Genomic DNA, 16,490 nt, shown 5'->3' on the forward strand with positions numbered 1-16,490 from the left:
ACAGGGTCGCCTCTAGACGTTTTGCCGTCTGAGACAAACTTGTGAGGATGACGCCCCCCCCCCTCCTCTTCAGGTAGTATATCCCCCTAGGTAGCCTGGAAGGGGTAGCAGCCAGGATGGGGGGCAGAGGGCACAGGGGCAGGAAGGGGGGGGGTCGGACCCCCCCTCCCTCACCTGGGTCCCCCATCTGGTCTCCCCCTCCAGCTAATTGCACAGCGGGCACACACGTTAGGCAGCGGGTGGGGGAGCAATTACTCACCTCTTCCTTCTGCGTTCCAGTGTGTGTACCACTTCCTGCAATGTTTCTCAAGTGGTCAAGTATTGACCTTTTTCTAACTCGGCGACACTCAGTAGGCTGCCACTGATTAGAGACAGCCAACTTTGTAATATTTAAATATAAGAGATACGTTAAAAAGTCATTTTTAGGATTAGGAGGATAAATATAATAGTTTATCTTATCACTTTTTTTTCACCTCGAGTTCACTTTAAATTATTTTCCCCCATGTCACAAGTGCTTTAAATCAGCACAGACAGGACCATATAAAAGATGATTTGTTAGGTATCTAGATCATCCGTATTATTATCTGATCCTATCAGATTGCCGCTTCTGGCTCTTCTGTCCTCGCCGCTGCTAGTATTAGATTTGTATAATTTATCCTGACATCTGTCAGACAGTTCAATTAGGCTCTTGGCACTGGCTACGAGGCCTGACAAGATATTATCACCTTTCTAATGCTGCATTGTTTATAGAACAACACGGGTGGCCAGAATGAGGATTCGAGGACTCTCTCCCCGGGGCACACGGCAGCTGAAAACAAGGATATTTGCTGCTGCCTGGCATTTAACACTGCGAACGAGGAACCGGCTTGTGTCAACATCAGCTGTTCCTCACATTGGCGTGTAAACAGCGGCTCTTTCGATGCTCAGATTAATAACCAGGGCTAAGGGTGGCTTCATTGCCCTCGGCAGAATAAAAACCTTCTCATTCTAAATACTTAAAGCCAAACCAAACCCGGAACTGAACAAGGCAAATTCTCAAAGCAATCACGGCGATTTGTGCAAATTATAAGTATTACCTTTGGAAGTGAACTTTTCAAATTGAAAAATCCCTTCTGTGTCGCCATTCTTGCCTGCAGCTGTGCACCTATCCATGTCATGTTCTCAATGTTTATTATTATATTTTTTTTATGTTTACTTTTTTTTTTTTTTTTTTTTTTACTGTACCCTCCCTCCACCCACCCAGCTTATACTATAACAAAAAATGGGAGTGCAAAAATGAGATACGTCTCACAATTAGTTCTTGTTTTTTCATGAATGCTACGCTAAAATCAGTAATACAGTTAAACTGTGTTAAAGCAATCCCAAGCCAAAACTCAGGATCAACATAAGATACTCACCGGAAGAGAGGGAAGCCTCAGGATCATATTGAGGCTTCACCCTCCCTGCTCTGTTGTCCCCTGTTGCCAAGCATGGTCCCTCGCCACATCGGGGCCGTGCAGATTCTCCTCTTGCAGTGTGGCCACGCAGTAGACATGCGGCCATGCATGAGCAGTAACACGGAGCCAGGGGCGTAACAATAGCCCCTGCAAGGTATGCAGCTGCAGGGGGACCCTTAGGGAGAGAAGCCCGAGGAGGAACCCTGGCTCTGGGGACGTCCAGGACCATTTTTTAAGTGCAGCAGGGGGCGCAGTGCAGGAAGGGGGAGCAGCAGGCACAAACAGCAGTGGGGAGGAGGGCCTGACTCACCCTTGCCTCACCTCAGGCTACCATCAGTGCTCCCCTCTCCAGCACCGACAGCTGGGGGGCCTCACCCAAACCTTCGCAGGGGGGCCCAGTGATATCTTGTTACTCCCCTGCACTGAGCACAAGTGTGGGGCGGCCACGCACAGCTGCTGCACGACAACGCCGCAAGTCCTTCATATGATTAGCAACAATGCCTGAGGCTTCCCTCTCTTTAGGTAAATATCTCAATGTACACTTTAATGTTTAGTACAGTATTTTAATACATTTTAAGTTCACTTATGGGCTAGTCCACTGAGGCCAGGTTCACAGTGCTGACTTGGAGACATGTGCATAGCAATCACCCCTGCGACCCCTGCCATTGCAGGGGGGCCCAGAGGCTTTGGGGCCCCTCCACCTCCCTCTCAGCTACCGCAAGTGCTGCCAATTAGCAAAAAACCCTCCCTGTTCACTCACAAAAGCCGTGTACAGGAGCTTGGGTAATTTTTTCCTGCTTCCCAGACACTGCTTCATAGCAGAACAGGCTCTGCTGCAATTCGCTGGCTCCCCATCACATGACCAGCATGTGGTTTGGTGACCAAGGGGCCCCATGCTATCATCTTTGCAAGGGGGCCCTATTAGGTCTAGTTATGCCCCTGCATGGAGGGGAGTAACTATAAACCATGGAGCCCCCCAGCAAAACTTTTATGGGGTCCTCAATGGTCAAACCCTTTCTCTTGCCTACCCCTGGTGACCCTCATGGCCAGAGGGCCCATCTTGCAAGGGTCATAAAACAAGTGTGGGCATCATAATTTTCACACCCATAACAAGTGTAGCCACAAAAACACCTGCATTGAAGGATGAACCCCTTTAACAGAGGGAGTGATGTAGTAATTGGAGCACCTCACACCCTGTAGTTACACCCCCGGTGCCTTGCGGTGCCACATAATGGCTACTCTATAACGCAGCTTGCCAAACTGCAATGGGTCACCTATGCAATGTTTACAGTGAGACGTGTGCGTTGTGGTGTAACAGAGTGCGGCATGGTTACACACTGCTGTAACCATTAACGCCTGCGTTACCATGCAAAGCATACACTTCATTGACTGTATGCTTCACTAAATGCGACTCAATACATGGGTAATGTGCGGCATTGCTTTCCTGATCCCTTGCTATCACAGGGAATGCAATGCAACGGTCACTATGGACGTGGCCTAATGCTTATGATGTACCTGAAGCAAAATAAAAGTGAAAAATTAGATACCACCTCAGTAGTAGGAATCCTTTGTATAGTCCAGAAGTTTCCCTGATCCTCTTTTAGACCTCCGTTCCAGAGCCGAGTCCCTCTAAAAATATCAGACACGATTATTAAAGCGGAATATAACCCTGCATTTCAACTTTGCTCTAAAACATTATTTACAGTATATTATATGCAACCAGCATTTTTTTTTTACTAGACCAGCATTGGAAGGGTTACACAGGGCTTTAAAGTCCCTGGAGATTTTTGCAGATGCATCCGAACTTGAGTTAGATACTTTTTGTTTACACAAATGTATCTAAGTGTTTATTGTGACTCATCTCTCTCACTGAGAAGGAGTTGGAGGACAGCCAAAGAGTGTATAACATTTCTAAATATATACATATAACTAAATAGAATGTAACTATCTGAACGTCTGCACGGAACTTAAAACCTCTGTGTTTAACCCTTCCAATGCTGGTCTAGTAAAAAAAAAATGCTTTTTGCATATAATATGCTGTAAATAATGTTTTAGAGCAAAGTTGAAATGCAGGGTTATATTCCGCTTTAAACGTGCCTCTTGACAACGTTCCCTTCAGTCTCCATACATCCCCTACTGGGCATGTGCAAATAAGCTCTGCACATGCCCGGTAAAACAAAGCCACTTTTTAAAAATGTTATTTAGTCTGTGACTGACAGCAGTGATTGAAAGTCCACTGTTCGCACCCAGCCAGCAGCCTCTCCCTTCTGCTACAAGGCAGAGCACCGCAGGTGCCGTATGCTTTTGTAAAACATGCAGCCGCCAGCATTACACACCAATGTGAAAGTGTGCTCAGGCCCTTAGCAAGACACTGCAACTTTTTATATGTTGCACACATTCACAAATAATAGATCTTTATTTATTGTTTATTTTGGATGCAGTTATTTACTTACAGGCTTTGAGCTAGGTATCATCCATCTTTTTTTATTGATGGGATTCATTTGGGCATGGTTGTCATACAGTATATTACACAGCCAAACACTGGCTTGGGATTGGAAAGTACTTTTTGACTTAGCTACCAGTTTTACAGGCTGTAGGGCGATTTGCTGGTGCTCGTCCAAACAATAGCTGAGTGCTGGCACCTGAACTAAACACCAAAGAAGGAAGATCATAGCTCCCAACTGTCACTCTTTTGGATGAATAGAAAAACTGCAGAGGATCTTAATTAATTAGAAACAAAAATAAAAAAAACTTCAGAGAAGTAGAATAAAAAGTGGGCACTTGGATACAGAAGCCGCAGAGAAAGAGCAACCCACAGGTGTCATAAACCTTTCCCCTTATCAGGCTACTGATGCAGAAATGGCAGTACTGTCCATTCCAAAGGCCTGTCATTTTGCCCTGCAAAGCCCATATGCAATATTGCACTCTGTGGTGTTATGGAACAATTCTTTAGAACGCTACGACTCAAGAAACACTTCTATGACAGGCAATCTTGCAATACAACTGATAATGAACCAACACACACAAGATGCACAAAAAAACTCAGATGGACCCCCAAAGCCGGAAAAAACCTTGCCCTGGACAAATACATAAACAAATTTAGATGCTAAATCCAGCGGTGTAGCTAAGGAGCTCTGGGCCCCAGTGTGAGTTTTACATAAGGTCCCCCAAGCACTCTATACATAACAATTGATATGGTGCACCAAAACCTGCCAAGGGCAACCACAGTGTCTGAAGGGGATGGGGAACAGCTTGTTAATGATTTACTACCATTCAAAGCATCTATAGATGTGATTATTACAAGCACAGGACCAATGAAGAGCTAAAACTGCAGTTGAGGGAGGGCCCTCTGGCCCAAGGGCCCCTTGTGTGGTCGAGACCTCTGCACCCCCTATTGCTATGCTACTGGCCAAATCTCTGACAGGGTTCTGAATAAATGAAAAACACTATCTCAAAATATAACATCGCAAGTGCAACAGGCTATTAGATCCCTGAAGAACAATAGAGACATTATCATCAAACCAGCGGATAAAGGAGATAACAGTCATCATGGACACCAGTGACTATATCCGGGAGGCACAAAGACAGTTGTTCAACACCATGCACTATGCCAAATTACAGGGGAACCCAACAAACAGCAACAGAATGGCACTCAATAAAATGATAAAGAAATTGCCCGCAAACACCAGACATCATATACAGACTCTTTTCCCTGAAAATCCCAGAAGAGCCTGCTTTTACATGCTTCCTAAAACCCACGAAACCCAGACAGGGCCATAATCTCAGGGAGTGGAACTCTCATGGAGAATATCTCAGGGTGTTTTGAGAATATTTTGAAACCTCTGGTCTGTAAAAAACCCAGCTACATACAAAATACTACCCACCTCCTCAACTAACTGTTGGCCATCGGCCCAGTGCCTGGAGGCACCATTCTTGCCACCACAATGCATGTAGAGTCTCTGTACACCAACATCCCCCATAATGATGGCATTGCTGCCTGTTGCAAATATCTTCAAGGTTTAGACAAACCTATAAAGCCAATTGCTGGACTCATGAGATTCATTCTTACCCATAATTATTTAACTTTTGGAGAGGACCTCTATTTACAGCAGATGGGAGTGGCAATGGGCTCACAGTGGGGTCACGATTTGTACGCAAATCTCTCCATGGAAAAGATCAAAGAAGAATGGCCTACTTTCATTTTATAGATTATATCTTGGTCATCTGGTCTGCAAGCGAGGAGGATCTCATTCAATTCCACAGGAATTCAAATGCCTTCGATCCCACAATCAAAATTGAGCTACTCTCACAGGGAGATTAACTTTCTTGAAACCACCATATACATCAGAGGGAACAACCTACAAATGTCCATGTACCGGAAACCGACAGATCATCCCACATACCTCCGGTATGACAATTTACACCTCAAACATATACAAACATATAAAGAATTCCATAATTTACAGCCGGGCAATAAGATGCAATTGGATCTGTTCTGACAGGGATAACATAGACAAACACCTGGGTTACCTGAAGAAGAATTTCATTAAACAGGGATACAATCTTCGAATGGCCGAGACCCAAATCAAGAAAGCTAACAACATCCCTAGGACTCCGCTCTTGGAGTACAAGCAAAACCAGGAAGAGAGCCGTCTCCCACAGGTGGTCACCTACAACCCACACCTGGAAATTTTAAAAAGGATTGCAAAAGAACTTCATCCTGTTCTACACAAGCATCAGAGACTGAGAAAGATATTCCCTAAACCTCCCCTCCTGGCATACAGACAGCCACCCAATCTTAATCAGGTGATTGTCAGGAGTGCCTTGAATAGGCCAGAATTTTTAAGCCTACCTGCCTTAAAAGTTTTTCTTTATATAAATCACCTCCTCTGGGTGAAGGGGTGAGTTTCTCCAAACCCTGAAATTGGAAGCCCTCCATATTGCCTGCTTTTACATTGCAAAAGTGTCTGACAACATTTGAAATATTGTTGGAGAGGTTCTTTTATACGCATTTTGTATATATACCTTATGATATTTAGTTTGTTGAGGCACAATAGCTGTATAAAAGGGTGATGCCAGTTTGGTGCATTACACCACACCTATGGTTTCCGCCCCGGGGGGGCTGGGTGGTGGGTGACGGCTTAGTTCCAAACACATAACTTCTCAAATCTGCCATTACCAACTAGCTATGATTAAGAACTAAATGTTCGAAACATGTTAGCTATGTAACCTTGTGGATTTCTGTGGATATGTCCGGCAATGAAGTTACTTTTATTGGACAAGTGCGGACCATTTTGTTGTTCCTACAATAAAGAGGACTTTTGAATCAATCCACTGAGAGCATCCCTCTTTGTCTTTTTGTGCACTGAGCCTGCACATACAGGTCTTGAAGCTAACAAAAGGGATCTCTGGAGGTGGAATGCATCTACTATGTGCCTAGGAACTTCATCACCTAGTGCTGTGGCATCACTTGCATACTATGTATCTGTGCAGGGCCGGGCCGAGGCATAGGCTGGAGAGGCTCCAGCCCTTAGGGCGCAGTGTAGGAGGGGGCGCACAATTCATTCAGCTGTCATTCCTAATTGTGTATGAAGCAGAAATAAATAAGAAAAGGGGATACCTAGCAGTGACTGCAAGCCATATAACTAGATATTAAAGTGTTGGGGAGGTTGTGGGCCCTGTGGCCCTCTTAGTCTAATAGCAATCAGTGTGTGACAGCTGAGGTGGGAGGGATGGAGGGGCGCACTTTGGTGTCTCAGCCTTGGCTGCTGGAGGACCTTGTCCCGGCTCTGTATCTGTGGATTAAAAGTATACATCCCAGGCAAGGCAGCTGTGTTTTTCTGAGCGATCAGAAGTTACAGTGGGATGCAAAAGTTTGGGCGACCTTGTTAATCGTCATCATTTTCCTGTATAAATCATTGGTTGTTATGATAAAAAAAAGTCAGTTAAATATATCATATAAGAGACACACTGTGATATTTGAGAAGTGAAATGAAGTTTATTGGATTTACAAAAAGTGTGCAATAATTGTTTAAACAAAATTAGGCAGGTGCATAAATATGGGCACCACAAAAAAAGAAATGAAATCAATATTTAGTAGATCCTCCTTTTGCAGAAATTACAGCCTCTAAACGCTTCCTGTAGGTTTCAATGAGAGTCTGGATTCTGGTTGAAGGTATTTTGGACCATTCCTCTTTACAATACATGTCTAGTTCATTCAGGTTTGATGGCTTCCGAGCATGGACAGCTCTCTTTAACTCACACCACAGATTTTCAATTATATTCAGGTCTGTGGACTGAGATGGCCATTCCAGAACGTTGTATTTTGAGTGCATTTTGAGCAGTTTTTAGGGTTGTTTTGTTGAAAGATCTAGCCCCGGTGCAGCTTTATCTTTGTTACTGATACCTGGACATTGGTCTACAGAATCTGCTGATACTGAGTGGAATCCATGCATCCCTTAACTTTGACAAGATTCCTAGTCCCTGCACTGGCCACATAGCCCCACAGCATGATGAAACTACCACCATATTTTACTGTAGGTAGCAGGTGTTTTTCTTGGAATGCTGTGTTGTTTTTCCTCCATGCATGATAATGCCCCTTGTTATGCCCAAATACCTCAATTTTAGTTTCATCAGTCCACGGCACTTTATTGTTGTCCAAATATGCTTTAACATGCTTCAAGTCGTCTCTGTTTGTGCTGTGGGTGGAGAAAACGCTTCCTCTGTATCACTATCGCATACAGCATCTCCTTGTGTAAAGTGCGCCGAATGGTTGAACGATGCGCAGTGACTCCATCTGCAGCAAGATGATGTTGTATGTCTTTGGTGCTGGTATGTGGGTTTACTCTGATTGTTGTCAGCATTCGTCACTTCTGTTTATTCAATATTTATCTTGGTCTGCTACCTCGAGCCTTAAAGGGAAGGTCCAAGCAAAATAAAAAAAAATGAGTTTCACTTACCTGGGGCTTCTACCAGCCCCATGCAGCCATCTTGTGCCCTCGTAGTCACTCACTGCTGCTCCAGTCCCCCGCTGGCAGCTTGCCGACCTCGGAGGTCGGCGGGCCGCATTGCGTTTATTTTTACACATTCCCGCTATTGCAGGAGCATTAACACATACATTTTTTACGCGTTACTGGTTCAATGCGTACATTTTTACGCATTTAACCAGTAATGCGTAAAAATGTATGTGTTAGTGTTCCTGTACTAGCGGGAATGAGTAAAAATGTACGCAATGCGGCCAGCCGACCTCCGAGGTCGGCAAGCTGCCAGCAGAGGACTGGAGTAGCAGTGAGTGACTACGAGGGCACAGGATGGCTGCATGGGGCTGGTAGAAGCCCCAGGTAAGTGAAACTAATTTTTTTTTATTTTGCTTGGACCTTCCCTTTAACTTGAACTGAGCCTGTTCTCTTCCATTTCCTCAATATGTTCCTAACTGTGGATACAGACAGCTGAAATCTGGGACAGCTTTCTGTATCCTTCCCCTAAACCATTATGGTGAACAATCTTTGTCTTCAGGTCATCTTAGAGTTGTTCTGAGACCCCAATGTTGCTACTCTTCAGAGATAATTAAAAGAGGATGGAAACTTACAACCGACCCCCTTAAATACTCTTTCTTGTAATTGGATTCACCTGTGTATGTAGGTCAGGGGTCATTGAGCTTAGCAAGCCAATTTGAGTTCCAATAATTAGTTCTAAAGGTTTTGGAATCAATAAAATGACCACACTTATGCACCTGCCTAATTTTATTTAAACAATTATTGCACACTTTCTGTAAATGCAATAAACGCCATTTCACTTCTCAAATATCACTGTGTGTCTCTCCTATATGATATATTTAACTGACATTTTTTATCGTAACAACAACCAATGATTATACAGGAAAATCATGACAATTAACAAGATTAACAAGGTCGCCCAAACTTTCGCATTCCACTGTACTACATTGGGGCGCCTATATTACTACAAAATCTATACATTGGTTCAAAACTGTAGAAGAAGGAATAAACAAGGACTCTAACTTCTTGTGCTCAGTTGTCTTTAAATGCAGTATAGGAGAATTTTGGAGCATATATGGGTATTAAGTAAAAAAAAACATCAAACCTATTTAAACAGAACAGAATAGGAACATAGAACTAATAACAAGAAACAGCTGCTGTCCATTTGTATGAGGTAATAAACCCTGATTTAAATAGGACCTTTGGAACCACTGTATATTTGTAAGTGAATGAGAGCCTAGTTGTAATGGTCAATGTAGTAAGAGTATAATGGAACTAAATGGTAAATTTGCATCTTAACTTCATTTACATGGTGATATTTAATTTATATAAGCCTTTAACCTGGAATATATTAGGATATTCTTTAGATCCATGAGGAGACTATAAGGTGCCTTGCGGCACATAGAAGATGGGAATGTGATTGTAAGGGGCTTACCTGTGGTTATGTCCCTCGCCGGTCCCTCCGCTCCGCTCACTTCCAGGTCCGTTGGCGTGCATGGCAACGCCAGTGTCCCTGCCGACAGGAGTGCGTGCGCATCCTCTCTGGATCAGCAGAGCGCGCACGGCTGTAGACTTCAGCCGTACGCGCTCAGACGCAGGAGGTTGTAGTGTCACTGTTAGTCAGCTGACGCTCAGGCAGGGCTGCTGTGTGATTGGTTGCTGTGTTGTGGCCGGGCACTGATTGGATGATCGCCTGTATTTAAAGCTTGCTGTGATACTTGGTTATTGCCTGTGATAGCTTTGGCTGTGTGCTTTTGCTGGGTGTGATATTGTTGTTATTGGATTATCTGTGTACCGACCTTGCCTGGAAACCGACCTCTCTTTGATCACCGCCTGTACCGACCTTTGCCTGGAATCTGATTACTCTCTGACTGTCGTCTGTACCGACCCTTTGCCTGGAATTTTACTACTCTTTGATTGCTGCCTGGACCGACCTTGGATTGTCTGATTCTGATATTGCTTGCTCCTAATGTACTTCGATATCCTGATCTCTCGTGTATGACCTCGGATTGTTTCTGGACTCTTGCTTGTCTCCTGTTAGGTCCTGGTGAGTTACATAGCTCACTCTACGTCCAGCTCCTATACCTTGCACCTACAAGGCCTGGACCGTGTAACCGAAGTCGGGTAGGTGCTGTTTCTTCACCTCCCGTTCAAGCGGGGATGCGCCACACAGGTTAAAGAAGGTGGTGTTAGATTGGGGCATAGAAGCTGAGCTGTGAGCTGATAACTTGCCAAGCCTGACAGCAATAGAATATGTCAAAGCAGAAGTCCATAGGTATCTTGTTTATTCCTATGTGGAGAATGGCTAAAATATTTGGGGATAGTGTAAATCTTTCCCATAAATTGGTATTAATAAATCTTGTTACATCTTGCCATAAGTCTTGGATAAATGGACAGTACCAGAGTATGTGCATTAAGGAACCTGGAAGACCACATTCTCTCCAACATAGAGGAGAGGTTTCTGTGAAAATTTTAGAGATTTGTATTGGCGTAGTGTACCATCTTATAATTTTTTTGGAGTGTTTCCCAGTGTGTGGCACATTTGGAGTGATGGGCCAGAATGTTAGAGGCCAGTTGAATATCACTTAGGGAGATTTCTCAATGGAGATCTTTAGACCAGTTTCTGATCTAAATGCTTTATCTTAAAGGACAACTAAAGCGAGAGTGATATGAAGGCTGCCATATTAATTTCCTTTTAAAGAGGAGCTGTCAGCCATGCTATCTCAGAAAAAAACACATACATAAGTAGATACATACTTTCTCTACTTACATAACATATGTATTGCACTGTCCATGTTTTGGTTTTAGTGATTTTTTTTACAGTAAAAAAAGAGAAAATCCTTCTTAGCATTTCCCAATTTAAAGAGAAACTCTAACCTAGAATTTAACTTTATCCCAATCAGTAGCTGATACCCCCCTTTACATGAGAAATATAATGCTTTTCACAAACAGACCATCAGGGGGCGCTGTATGACTGATTTTGTGCTGAAACCCCTCCCACAAGAAGCTCTGGGACCGCTGTACTTTTGGCAGTTTGTTACAATGTAACAAGGTTCACAGACAGGAAATAGCTGTTTACAGCTGTCTCTAACAGCCAAAACAGCTAGGAGCAGCTACATAACCTGCCCACAGTAAAAATGTCACCATGTAATAAATGTCAGAATGTAAATCGGGGAGAGGAAAGATTTTACAATGAGCAAACACTGACTAAATCATTTATACATAATTATGGTAAAAAATGAAGCACTTTTTTTGTACTACATTATTTTCACTGGAGTTCCTCTTTAAGTGTGGCTATTTGAAGCCAATCCTGATGTAATTACCTCCCTTAGTCTCCTCTGCCTGATTGCCTGCCCTCCACTCTAGAAAGTGCATTGTCTCAGCATGAGAAATACTGGCCAATCAGAGAGGAACAGAGGTGTGGGAGGGGAAAACAGGAGGGAAAGAGGCTTCAGCCAATCAGGCTACATTAGTTAAGTCTGAGGGGAAGTATAAAAGCAAAAAGAGGACAACCCAGCATGCCCTGCAACTTCCTTTTTGTGTACCAAATAAGAGTCAGGTAAACTGGGGAATGATAATTTAGCAACAAGAAAAGTAATAGTGATTTTAACTTTTGGATTGCCTGGTTAGCACCCTTATTACTTGTTTACCAGATAAAAATAAAGCATAGATTTTTTATTTTATGCCCGACAATTACACTTTAAGCAATACCAGTTGCCTGGCAGCCCTGATGATCCTCTACCTGTAATACTTTTAGCCGTAGACCTTGAGCAAGCATGCAGCAGATGTTTCTGCCAATATTGTCAGATCTGACAAGATTAGTTGGTTCAGATCAGGGGAGTTCTTTATCCCATGAAGCAAGAGATTGCTCAGCACATTCAGAATTTGTGATCACAAATTCAAACCATTATTCCCCCCCACCTGCCTCCCCCCTTTGATAAGGCATCTGTGTCAGCATCCATGTACTCCTTCTCCATGTCAGAATACGATGGTGATGGAAGGCGATTGCTGCTTTTTACTGTGTTTTTTTTTTCTGCGACCTTTAAACTCATTTCCCTGGCATCTGGTTAACTTCTTCTCTGAGTTTTGGTCAAAGGTGAATGTAAGTTCTGCTTATTGCATTCTGATTTATCTACAAAAAAGCTGCTTAGCTGTTTTAAATTTAGATGAAATGTCTTATTCGTTCCAGTGGCAACTGAGATCCTGTTTATTTTTATTAAATCTGTTTTTATATTTTTCTTGGTTTTCACACCAACCTGACAAGTGCCCAATGGCAGTTTTATGAAATACAATATCCAGCGCCATTTCCAATAAAAACAGACCCCTGTTATTTCCACAGCGCCGAGCGTTGAAATACCCCGAACGCTCGCCTCCTGCCCCAGGGTACGGCATTTCCACATCTGGAAAGAGGATGATTGAATTTGTTCCGGAGCGTTTGAATTTAATCAGTTCTTTTTATCCCTGTATTACTTTTCTGTTTACAAACTTTCCCACCAGTGCTGTGAAGAGCACCAAGTCACGGTGAAGTTATGTGTTTCTTGTGGGTAAGAGACCTTTGGATTCCAGGAACTTTAAACTCGAAGCCTGTGATGTTGACAAAATTAAATTCCCTCGCTGAGATCTTTGCAAACTTCACTTCCTCACCAGATTCTGTATTGTAGACATTGACCTACACAGGTCAAACCAGGACATATACTTGAATTAGTCTGCATCAGTGTGAATTCAGAAGGTCAGTCTTTATTTTTAAGTTTATTTACACGTTCGCCAAAGTTTCCCCACCGTTGCTTCCCACTGGAAAAAAAGAGAACAGTATATATCTGGGATATATGGTGTGGTACAAAATTACTGTTACAGGACCACAGTAGAACTCCAGAAAACAAAAAATTATGGATATTTGGAGAAGCTAAACTGTTACAGGTCTATGGTTGGATTTCTGGAAAGGTCATGCGGCCTGGGGCCTACAGTGGCTGCTGCCCAAGGGGGTGACTAGCTGAACATAGAATCGGGGTTGCTACATAGAGAAGATGAAGCTGCCAACCAGCAGCTAAGGATACACACTAAGGCCCAGTGCACACCAAAAACCTCTAGCAGATCTGCAAAACGCTAGAGGCTTTTGAAGCAGATTTCAGAGTGATTCTAGGCATGTTTTCTAAATACGCCTAGCGTTTTTTGGAGCGTTTTTGTGTAGCACATTTCAAATATTGTTACAGTAAAGCTGTTACTGAACAGCTTCTGTAACAAAAACGCCTGGAAAACCGCTCTGATCTAGCGTTTTTCAGAGCAGTTTTCCACTTTCCTATACTTAAAGAGACTCTGTAACGAAAATTTCATCCGGTTTTCTACCATCCTACAAGTTCCTAAACGTATTCTAATGTGCTCTGGCTTACTGCTGCACTTTCTACTATCACCATCTCTGTAATAAATCAGCTTATCTTTCCCCTGTCGGACTTGTCGCCCTGTGTCTGGGAGGCTGCCAAGTTCTTCAGTGTTGTGGTTCTGCTATGCACGTCCCCTCCGGGCCTCTCTATTCACACTGCCTGTGTGTTATTTAGATTAGGGCAGCTTCTCTCTGCTCTCTTATCTTTTACAAGCTGGATAAATCGTCCTCTGAGCTGGCTGGGCTTTCACATACTGAGGAATTACAGACACCGGCAGAGCTGTGTGCAGAAAGAAACAATCAGCCTCACAGCCTGTCACTCTTCAGTGGAAGATAGCTGCAGGGGGAAAGAAACACACAAATGATCTCTTGAGATTCAAAAGGAAGGCTGTATACAGCCTACTTGTGTATGGATGTATTTTCTATGCGTGGACATACTGTACATCAACCTACTTCCTGTTTTGGTGGCCATTTTGTTTGTTTATAAACAAACTTTTTAAAACTGTTTTTGACCACTTAATGCGGCGGGGAGCGGCAAAATTGTGACAGAGGGGAATAGGAGAGGTCCCCTAACGCACTGGTAGGTTTACTTTTGTGCAATTTTAACAATACAGATTCTCTTTAACATTTAGGCCTCAGAAATCTAAAAAATGCTGTAGCCCCTGAGTTTGCGTTTGTGGAAAAAACGAACCGCTCTGGTGTGCGCCATCCCATTCACTTTCATTAGCCAAGCGGTTTTCCCCTGCAAGCGTTTTAAAAAACGCTTCAGAACCGCTCTTGTGTGCACCAGCCCTTAAAGAGGGACTCCAGTGAAAATAATATAATAAAAAAGTGCTTCATTTTTACTATAATTATGTATGAATGATTTAGTCATTGTTTGCCCATTGTAAAAGCTTTCATCTCCCTGATTTACATTCTGACATTTATCACATGATGACATTTTTAATGTTGGCAAATGATGTCACTGGAAGTAGCTGCTGCTTGCTTTTTTTGGCAGTTGGAAATAGCTGTAAACTGCTATTTCCCACAATGCAACGAGGTTCACAGACAGGAAACTGCCAGGATTATGTTCTCATAGTTTCCTGTGGTAGGGGTTTCACCACAATATCAGCCATACAGAGCCTCCTGATGATCAGTTTGTGAAAAGGAATAGATTTCTCATGTAAAAGGGGGTATCAGCCATGCATGGGCTTAAATTCGGATTCGGGTGATCCGGATAGTTCCGGATAGTTACTATCCGGATTTCACCCAGTAATGCTGTGCGGGCTGGGCGGGGAGGTCAAACTTACCTTTCTGACGTCTTCTTCGCTTGTCCCTCGGCACCTCCCACGATGCATTCCAATCCGCTGTCACGTGACTACAAACACTTCCTCCTTCCGGGTTGAAGGAGGAAGTGTTTGTAGTCAAGTGACGGAGGATTGGAATGCATCGTGGGAGACGCCTAGGGACAAGCGAAGAAGACGTCAGATAGGCAAGTTTGACCTCCCCGCCCAGCCCGCACAGCATTACTGGGTGAAATCCGGATAGTAACTATCTGGATCCACCGAATCCGAATTTAAGCCCATGCCTGGTATTGGCTACTGATTGGGATGAAGTTCAATTCTTGGTCACGGTTTCTCTTTAAAAAATCATGATACATGAGAACAGTTGGTATTAACCAATTAGGCGACCTGCTGGGACGCAGAAGGGCTGATGTTTTCTTGTCACATCTTTTTACGCATAGATTACAGCACACGTGTTGAACTCCAGGCCTGGAGGGCCATATCCAGGCCCGTGTTTGGGATGGACTGAGAAATGGAGAAGTGTGTTCTACTTGATCCATCAATTAATTTTAGCTGTGCCAAAAATGTGTGAGGACCTTGGCTCTTGAGGACCGGAGTTCAACATCCCTGAAGAATAAACCGAACAAGTGTGTATGGGCTTGGAATAGAGAGAACCTAGGCATGACTGCTTGGACATGTATTTCCAATGGAGATAATGAAGAAGGAGACCCATTTACAGACAAGTGTACCTCACTGCATATCTACCTTTTCTGTTGAGTGAACTCACCTCACTGCATATAACTACCTTTGTGTTGAGTGAACTCAGCTGACTGCATCTAACTACCTGTTGTGTTCAGTGAACTCACCTCACTGCATATATAACTACCTTTGGGTTTAGTGAACTCATATCACTGCACATAGCTACCTTTTGTGTTCAGTGAACTCACCTCACTGCATATATAACTATCTTTGGGTTGAGTGAACTCACCTCACTGCACATAGCTACCTTTTGTGTTCAGTGAACTCACCTCACTGCATATATAACTACCTTTGGGTTGAGTGAACTCAGCTGACTGCATCTAACTACCTGTTGTGTTCAGTGAACTCACCTCACTGCATATATAACTACCTTTGGGTTGAGTGAACTCATCTCACTGCATATCTACCTTTTCTGCTGAGTGAACTCACCTCACTGCATATACCTAGCTTCCCCCCGAGATGGATAAAATGGACAAAGCAGGTAGAGGAAGAGGTAGAGGCAGACCCAGAGGAAGGCCACCTGGCACTGGCAGGTCTGTGCGAGGTGGTGTTGCTGTGATTTCGTGCGGACCTGGCCCAAAGTACAGTGCTCAGAAGAAGGCACGTGCCATCACTTCCCAAAATTGTGAGGACGTGCTTGAGTATTTAACACAGAACACCT

This window comes from Hyperolius riggenbachi, chromosome 10 (assembly GCF_040937935.1).
Source record: "Hyperolius riggenbachi isolate aHypRig1 chromosome 10, aHypRig1.pri, whole genome shotgun sequence".
Classification (NCBI taxonomy): Eukaryota; Metazoa; Chordata; class Amphibia; order Anura; family Hyperoliidae; genus Hyperolius; species Hyperolius riggenbachi.